Source organism: Triticum urartu, chromosome 1A (genome assembly GCF_056163025.1).
Source record: "Triticum urartu cultivar PI428250 chromosome 1A, HENAU_Tu73, whole genome shotgun sequence".
Classification (NCBI taxonomy): Eukaryota; Viridiplantae; Streptophyta; class Magnoliopsida; order Poales; family Poaceae; genus Triticum; species Triticum urartu.
Genome location: NC_141873.1, coordinates 564,992,783 through 565,001,873, shown reverse-complemented (window position 1 = coordinate 565,001,873; position 9,091 = coordinate 564,992,783). Strand labels below are relative to the sequence as shown.

The following is a 9,091-nucleotide window of genomic DNA, read 5'->3' as shown; positions in this document are numbered from 1 at the left end:
CCGCTTCAATGATTGCTATTGCCCCGCTTTTCTGACTCTTCTCTACTTCTGAACTTGCCTGCTCTGTTTCCTCAGGTTCAGAGTTAACACCTTCAGGCGATCTTCCAAACTATAATTGTATTTGCCAACTGGAATTCAGGAAGTAGTAGCAACGACGAGATTTCTTGCATTTTAGTACTCGAAAGGATGGATAATTCAATACTGAACTGCCCGAATCAACCTGAATCAAAAAATGATTTCTCGAATTTTAGTATAGAAAGCAGATCGAAAACCCCTATTTAATTAGTTCTTTCGAGTCACTCACTGAAGAGGGAAAGAAAGATCAGGGGAAGAAGCAGGGTAGAGGAATTGGTCAACTCATCAGGCTCATGACCTGAAGACTGCAGGTTCGAATCCTGTCCCCGCCTTATCACACGTCAGAAAGATACCCAGGATCCGAGTCCTGATCACCTATTTTTTAATCCCTGTTGTTATGGAAAGTGTTGTTGTGTCAAATCGAGATTATGTGGGTGTTCAGCTTATTAAGCAATTCGTTCGTCCTCAATAGCTCAGTTCGGTAGAGCGATCGGCTGTTAACTGATTGGTCGTAGGTTCGAATCCTACTTGGGGAGATTTGATTCATTCTTTAATGTAAGAATAAAGAATGGAATTAAAGGGCTTGCTTTTACCCTTAGGAGTAGAGTAGGTAACCCGTTTGCTATCCTTATTTCTATTTCTATTGCATTTTCTATCTCATTGTATCACATTGTGTTCTACGATTCCACTTCGACAAAAGGAAAGAGCATACCTAAGTTCAATAGCTTTACGTCCGCTATCCCAATCATGATTTTCCTACCCTCAGGGGGAAAGTAAAGGCCCTTTCTTACTCGAAAGCCATTCCAATCAAGGCAAGAGCCAGAAGTAGACCGACTTGTAGATCGGGTAGCAATAGGCTATGACATCGCTCACTTTACCAAGAACATAGGGCGTAAGATCAAGAGGTTCTTCCACCGAAAGATGGGGATCCTGTCTCTCCACAAGGGTTCCCTTTCTATCGAACTGGCCTTGGCGAGTCGCTTTAATTCCACTGGAGGGTTGTAGCTAGACCAATTCTCTACATTGTTATTATTGTCCTCCCGACCGATCGATCACATCCTAAACTCTGTATGTCAAGCTAAGAGTAACCATAGTCTCAGCAAATAGATAGTCTCCTTCCTTTGTTACTGGTCTTCTTATAATGCCGGGCCATGCCCAGAAGTTTCCCTAAGTAACATGGCTAATAGGAATATTACAGATTTACTCAGCGTCCATTTTTTATTCCCGTCCATATCTGTTACGGTTTGTTTCCTAGAGCAGCACTTAGGAGCAGTTGGAAAATAAACCACTTTCAACACCCGGGCGCTAAGAGACATAGGATCTTGTAGAATCCGCCAGGCTTGCCTATCCAAGATAGCCAGATTCTCAATTTCAATGTCTCTAAATCCCATTCCTCCCTTATACTTCGGCATCGTCATCAAGTCCGACAAGACCCATGCCGTCTTCCTTCCTTTCTACTAAACAGAATTTGACCCTATTTCAGTACCACTTGATAAGCCCGGATCTGTCTGACCAATAGGAGATAGGCAGAAGAACAGCGCTAAGGATAGTTACTGAAAGGCAAGGCTTATATGAATGTGCTTTCTAACAGTCTTAGTCGATTGAAAGAAAGGATTGCTATCCAAGCACGATAATAAGAATATAGATAGAGCCTCTATAACTCGAGCAAATGCTATGAGTGAGACTCTAGGACTTTCAGCGTTCATCCTATTTATGATAAAGCGTGTACTGATGTAGTCGGCGAGCATCCCATGCTAGAGCAGAAGAGGTTCTTTCTAAATCGGAGTATCGGGACTCATTGAACTTCTTGCACATAAGATTCAAATTAGAGTGTTGAATTCAGATACCGTTTTTGGGATCGATCTTCCTTTCGGGTCATATATGGATGTTATCGAGAATGAATACCGCCCTGAGGTAATGCTGTTTCTCTTTCCAGAGCAGTATAAGAAAATATCGTCGTTACTTTTCAGGTTGCCCGTGGTTGTGCCTGAAGTTGACGGTCGGTATACTCGCCAAGCCTACCACTGTGAGATATGTGCTCTAAATGGGAGGTATGGACAACCGCATGAGATTTATGTAGTGCATGAGTTGTTGTGGGGGAGTCAACCAATCTCTAACCAGATCTAGAAAAAGAGGTAGCTATGGTCGAGTATCCGATCTCTAACCAGCCTTCGGTGCCTCTCGAATAGGATTTGTCGTAGACATGTGCCAATGACGCTTCCTCGTCACATGTTGATACAAGTAAGATTGAGGGTAGAACCTTTCCCCTCGCGCAGTAGCGAATTCTATAAACGGATTGTTCTATTTCTAAATCATTTTAGGAATGAATGAGAATTGTGTATGCATTGTACCTTGCCTTAAAGGTCTATTTTCTCAGAAAAGCGGTTTGAACATATAGAGAATATGTTTTCTAGCACGAGCGAAATGAACATCACTGATCCAATACAAGATCAGACAGATTCAAACACCCGACAGAAAAAAACCTTCTCTGGACATTGTATTGTAACAAGACTCCCGTCTAACCAATATAGTTCCACTCTTCATGGCAGTCTGCTTGCCGCACTTCTGATGTTAAGATCCTTCAATCTTTTTAAAACAGAGGAGGGGGATGGCTCGTACCACCGCCGGTAACCCAAACTACAGATAAGGAGGTTGCAGCCTTAAATCATAAACAATAATAACGTTGAAAGCAGGCGGACTATCTGCAGTATAGCGATTCTTTATTGTGGCAAACCCTTAGAGAATCAAAGTGGTTTCAAACCGCACCTATAATAGACTACACTATACAACGTCCCGCCCTTAAGTGAAGGATGTGGCATACCTTGATTGGTAATAGCCTACATGCAGGCTGTGTGGAGAGAAGGCTGACGTTAGATGACAACTCTAGTATAGTCTCAGAATACAGAATTCTCGACAAATTACGCCTCGAACTATATGTCCGAATTCCCCCTCAACGAATTATGTGGCACCCTTTAAGAGTATAAATCTCTTTCTTATAAATTCCAGGTGTAAAATAGCTCGTAAATTCATTAGGTAAAACATAGTTTTATAATATGCCCTCTTTCAGTATTGTATAAGGCGTAGTGTTACAGGTATAATCACGTTTGTAGTGATAAAGGTTGCAATCATGATTGCTAGTCCAATCGAAGCCATACATTCTTTTTGAGCCAGATGCTCCATATCATATTGATTAACCTCAACTATTCGGCAAAAAGGTTCACAAGAAGGTTTATAATTGTTATAAACTATCTCCACAACATCTTCAGTCATCCAGTATGTGATTTTATTATAACCCTCTACTACGGAACTATAATGTTTGAATGGCTCGAACAAGTGGAGCTTCGTATCCTCTAGTGGTAGAGTAAGTGGATCTTGTGCACTAAATTTGTACCAAACAACTACCTCGATCCCTAATAAAATGAGGATATGGAAAGTGCAGAAACTACCCCCCTCGAATTTATGTGCATATGCCCTTGTTGTAACTTGAACTAATAGTCTTGTGTACCCTTCAGCAAATAGGGATTTCACCCCAGAACCATAATATGTGTTATGGATCTCATTCCACGACAGAGTTAACTTGTTTATACTCATTAAACCTAAAGAATTCATTATTCTATTCAAATTATTAACCGAATAATACCTATTTCTAATGGTAGACCACGGAATGGTTGAAGATGCAGGCCAATTTGCAAAAAGGGGCAGGGTTTTGTCAAACAATAACGATTTCTTAGGCGCCTTTACTATGCGAGTATTCGGTCTATCAAAAACAGTGTAATCAAAAGCACTTCCAGCTACGCGATGACTGATATCAAACCGGTATTTAGTAAAATACTCCCCTAAATACAGATAGATTATATAAGCTATCACGATTTCAGTTTCATATAGAGCAGCCCAACCTTGTATAGCACCTCCGAGAGCACACAATAAATCGATTAAGGAAGCCCATGTCGCACTAATATCGATGATTTGATAATGTTTCAGAGCAGATATACATTGACAGCTAATTCTGTGGATTAAAGTGTTGATCTTTGAACAATGACCGAAGATATTATTCATCTTCCCTAATGAAGTAGCGGAAGTATCTGACCCAGTTGAACCGTCATCACCACCGTCTGCCCTCGATCCAAGGACGATTCCTATAGCAATCAAATCCTCTTTACTAATTATAGCAAAACCTTTACCCTTTTCACTAGAAGTCGATTTGATCTCCATCTCTACTTCTTCTATGTCATCTCGCTTATTAGACGCTGAATGATTACTATCAATAATATATACCTCATCATTAGATATTGAATCTATATTATTCACATCGTAAGCGATTAATAACTTGAATATCCACCGCTAAAAAGGGGATAAAATGAAGGAAACGAAAGCGAAATGACTCAAAAACTGTCTCCCCACTCTGTTTATGAGACCCGTATACCTACGACGAATACTCAACCACCACTATATAAGAAAACACCTCTTTCTGCTTCTGGCAGTTATGCCAGGTATTTCAGAAATCTACTTATTGATAATAGGAGAGTTTATGAACCGTATGAGATGATACAAGAAATGGGGGCATTTAATGATTTCAATGGTTGGCTGAAGAAACTAAGCACGGCTAAACCGAAGTGCTGCGGCGTGGAGATTTCTAGTGCGTCACACTCGTTATCTTTGAGTGGGTATAGTGGTTATGAACAAAAATTCATTAGGTTTATGAAGGAGCGTAATCATGATTTCATTTATAAGACTAGCTGTTTCGATTACACTGAAAGGGCAAATCCTCATCTAGGAAATCCTAATGTCGTGAGGGAAATCAATTTTAATGAGAGAAAGTCTTGGCAGGAATTCGGGCGGAACCCAACATTTATATGGCATATGGCATATTTGAATCATCTCATGTGTTTAAGAATGATGAAGGAAATATTTTGGGATAAAGGAGTCTTTGATCGTTGTATTCCTGAATATAACACAGCGATCAACACTTGCATAACGAACTATCACACCAATTGCACTGGTTCCGGACGCATAGGGGTATCAATGCTCTAGCGATGAAGACTAAAGCCCTTGTCATAATGGATAATACGTCTGTGGGTTACAGATACATGTATGGGAATCTACTCGCAAGTGTCCAGTTAGGCTGTTGTGGGACTATGACATTGTTGAGTATCACACAAGGTGATGTTGCGATTCTGGAACTCATATCAGGGATGGGTAATTTCATGGAAATTATGAGAAATTCTAAACCATTTCTAGGGTGGGCGACGGGTGGATCGTTATTAATTTCGTGGGAGAATATGCATTCAGATCTTATGGATCCTCCCACTGTAGGGGATGACATCCCTCATATCATATACGACAAAAACATCAACGACGGCCCCTTTGATGGCGGGATCGAAGATGGGGAGGGCGGCATACCTCTCCCTCCAGCAGCAGATGGTGGGGGTGAGGGTCCCGTGCCCGATAGCAATAGTAATAATGTGGGTTGGGGGAGTATTCTCATCGGATTTGGTCTAATAATTGGTGGAGTGTGCATTGGGACTGGTGTAGTTCCTCCAGACCTAAATCTCTCAGAAATTCTCAGCAACATATTGAAAGGAGGGAACGAATAATAAAATGATTATGAGGCAAAAACAGATGAGGATGCAGTTTCAAATTCAATCAATTAAGATAGGTATTTCAGGAATAATTAGTATGGGAATGGATGGAAGCAATTCTAGAGTTTATGATATCTTATATAGCATAAATAGGAATGGTAGAAGGAGCTATTGTATATACCTAAATAGTAGACCCGCATATCGGTTAGCGTCAACAGTAGAGACAATGTATAATAGCGACCCAAAGGGATGGTAGAGTCGGGGAGTCCTCCGTTTCCGTATGGAGCGCGCCGTTAAAGCAATTTTAGCTAATCGTTATGTGTTATCAAACATAGAGTGTTGTTCTCTAACAAAAATTCCTCACGCCTTCGAGGCTCTCCTCCATGGTGAATATAGACGAGGGTATTCACACCAATATTATGATGCGGAAACCCAAACTACTAATGTTTGGAGAGCGGGGTGCGGCGTAGATTTACTAGTATTGATGGCACTATCAAAACGTCTATTGGAATTGATAGGTCACCCACACAATGTTTACGAGTTGGAAGATCTTGAGGAAGCTCACTATTCTTATATTAGTAAGATGTCAACGAATGTAAGAAGAGTGTACAAGATCGACTTCTCATTATGGAATGTGAAGAAGTATACTCTTCAGAAAGTTGTGTTAAGCTATGTAGATGGGTTGAGTAGCATGGAAGAAGCGCTGATCGGAATGTTGTTAAACAACCCCTTTTACTATCAGGATAAAGGGTGGGATGCGTCATGGGAGTATGTCCCAGAGATAGGAGAAATCTCTCGGGTGCTATTTCATGTTTACTTGAGGGCGCAATTTGACTCGAAGATGTGGAAGGCATATCCAGGAGTTAGTTACTCACGGTTGGGTAGCGAAGTGATTATAGTAATCAAGGATGAAACATATATCGATCTGGAATCGTTGTTAGAAGATGTAGGTATTCCTGGGAAAATCGACTATCTCAATGAGGAGAATAGTACAACCCCTTGTCTGGTTTGTACCCCACATGAAAGAAAAGTCATCGTTTTAGCGGATGGGTGTATTGAAGTGGAGAACAGCGAGGATTATCTGTGATAGAAGGCTTCGTTACAATCCTAGCTATGCCATAGGGGTAAATAGCAATGTCGCACGTGTTTTTGCTGTTGTTAGATCCACGGCATAGATCTAAAAGATGGCTCCACATGCACAGAGGATGGTATACCACTTCGTAAATAGAAGAAAGAATGGGAAGATTTGAGACGAACCACATTTCCAAGAGATTGATGTCTACTCCGTGTCCTGTAACCTCGAATCTAGTGGAAAAAGAAAAAGCTAGTTCCACTTCAACGCTGTTATCTGCATCGGGCGATACTCCTTCAACGAGAGTGAGTCGCTTAACACGGAACCACTTTCAGAAGCTTTATTGAGTTCGAGTTTTGATAGTTGCGAAGATCCGAGTTCAGCTACTTACGAAGAAGGGGAGACTACCCTATTCCTACCCCCACAGACAGACTAGCTAAGCGTGGTAGTTGAGTGAACAGGCTATCAAGAGATTTATGCCCTCTATCTGATAGTGGTAAATAGAAGCCGTAGGAATTTCCCCATCTATATACATTCGAACCGCTCTTCGTCATATTTCACTCTTCTAGAGGATAAAATACAATGATTTACTCACCCTATTCAGACAGTACCTAAACATGGAAGAGAGAGTTGACGATGCCTTCCCTTCAACATCCTGCAGCAATCGGCATAACGTCAAACAAGTGTTGTCGATTTGGCAGCGCTCACTCGTAGGAAGCAAAAACGATCGCGTGCCTCATCCTTTGTCATGACTCTATTCCTAGGTCAAGGGCAAAACGAACCCTATGACGACATAAGCACAAACCGACTTACCTGGGAGTGTATAAAACCGGGCCCCCGTTTTACACCATAACTCGAGTACCCGATAAATGGAAGGGATAACCTTCCTATGTCAGATGGAGTGCATAGATGACGGGAGGTTGGAGGGCTTGTTAGCACGCCTAGTGTACGGCCTTGTTGAGAAAGGTATAGATCGCCCCTTCTGATCTTTACGGTTACATGTTGACATCACCCGGACTCCTATAAAAATGGACAGTAGGCCTCCGAAACCACACCTCTTTGAGACCTGTACGGGTGTAACATCCCAAATTTTCAATTTGGAATGTTATACATTAGATCATCAATGCATATCATATTTTATTTGCTTTTAGTTTGATCCTAGAAATGTCTATGCAACTCAAGGACCCACGGAGAGAGTTGGGGAATTCATTATTTTCATATTTGAGTTTTCTCAAATTTTGAGAATAGGATCATTTGATTTTAATTATTTTATCATCAATTATTTATATTACAAAAATATGAGCGAGGGAATAAAATGACTTTCCCAAAATAAGGAAATATTGAGGATTTAATAATAAAATCAAACAAGATTTTATTTCGAAGTTTTTCGGTATTTTATTTGAATTTAGGAAAAATGCACGTTTTTCAAAATTGCATTTAGTCCCCAAATAAATGTTCACCTTGTGTGGCTTGATTTTAGAAGCCCGGGGAAATTTATTTTGGGATTTTTGGAGTCCGTTTAGTATTTGTTTTATTTGTTTTTCTACGCGAAATAATTAAAAAACGCGAACCGACTTCGGGCCGTACTCGAGCGGGACACCGCCCGGGGGCAGCCTTTAAATAGCGCCGCCCCGAGCCGCCCCAGCCCACCGCGCCCGAAATCAGAGCCGCCGCCGCCGCCCGCCGCAGGAGCCGCCGTCGCCGGACCCAGGTCAACCTCGTTTTCACCGCCGTTTTAAAAAAAAATCGCGGTTTTTTTTAGTTTCAGTTTTTTTAAATAGATCGGTTTTCCGATTTATTTGATTAACGAGGTCACATCATTAGTTGAATGATCTGATTGACATGACCCATTCCATTAGCTTAGCACCCGATCGTTTAGTATGTTGCTATTGCTTTCTTCATGACTTATACATGTTCCTATGACTATGAGATTATGCAACTCCCGTTTGCCAGAGGAACACTTTGTGTGCTACCAAACGTCACAACGTAACTGGGTGATTATAAAGGAGCTCTACAGGTGTCTCCAATGGTAGATGTTGGGTTGGCGTATTTCGAGAATAGGATTTGTCACTCCGATTGTCGGAGAGGTATCTCTGGGCCCTCTCGGTAATGCACATCACATAAGCCTTGCAAGCATTGCAACTAATGAGTTAGTTGCGGGATGATGTATTACGGAACGATTAAAGAGACTTTCCAGTAACGAGATTGAACTAGGTATTGGATACCGACGATCGAATCTCGGGCAAGTAACATACCGATGACAAAGGGAACAACGTATGTTGTTATGCGGTCTGACCGATAAAGATCTTCGTTGAATATGTAGGAGCCAATATGGGCATCCAGGTCCCGCTATTGGTTATTGACC

At 41.3% G+C, this 9,091-nt stretch overlaps 1 non-coding gene across 1 annotated transcript; it reads left to right on the top strand.

The window, feature by feature from the left end:
- Positions 1-537: 537 nt before the first annotated feature.
- TRNAN-GUU (transfer RNA asparagine (anticodon GUU)) lies at positions 538-611 on the top strand. Its single transcript has one exon. It is a non-coding gene; the product is annotated as a tRNA-Asn (tRNA).
- Positions 612-9,091: the final 8,480 nt, after the last annotated feature.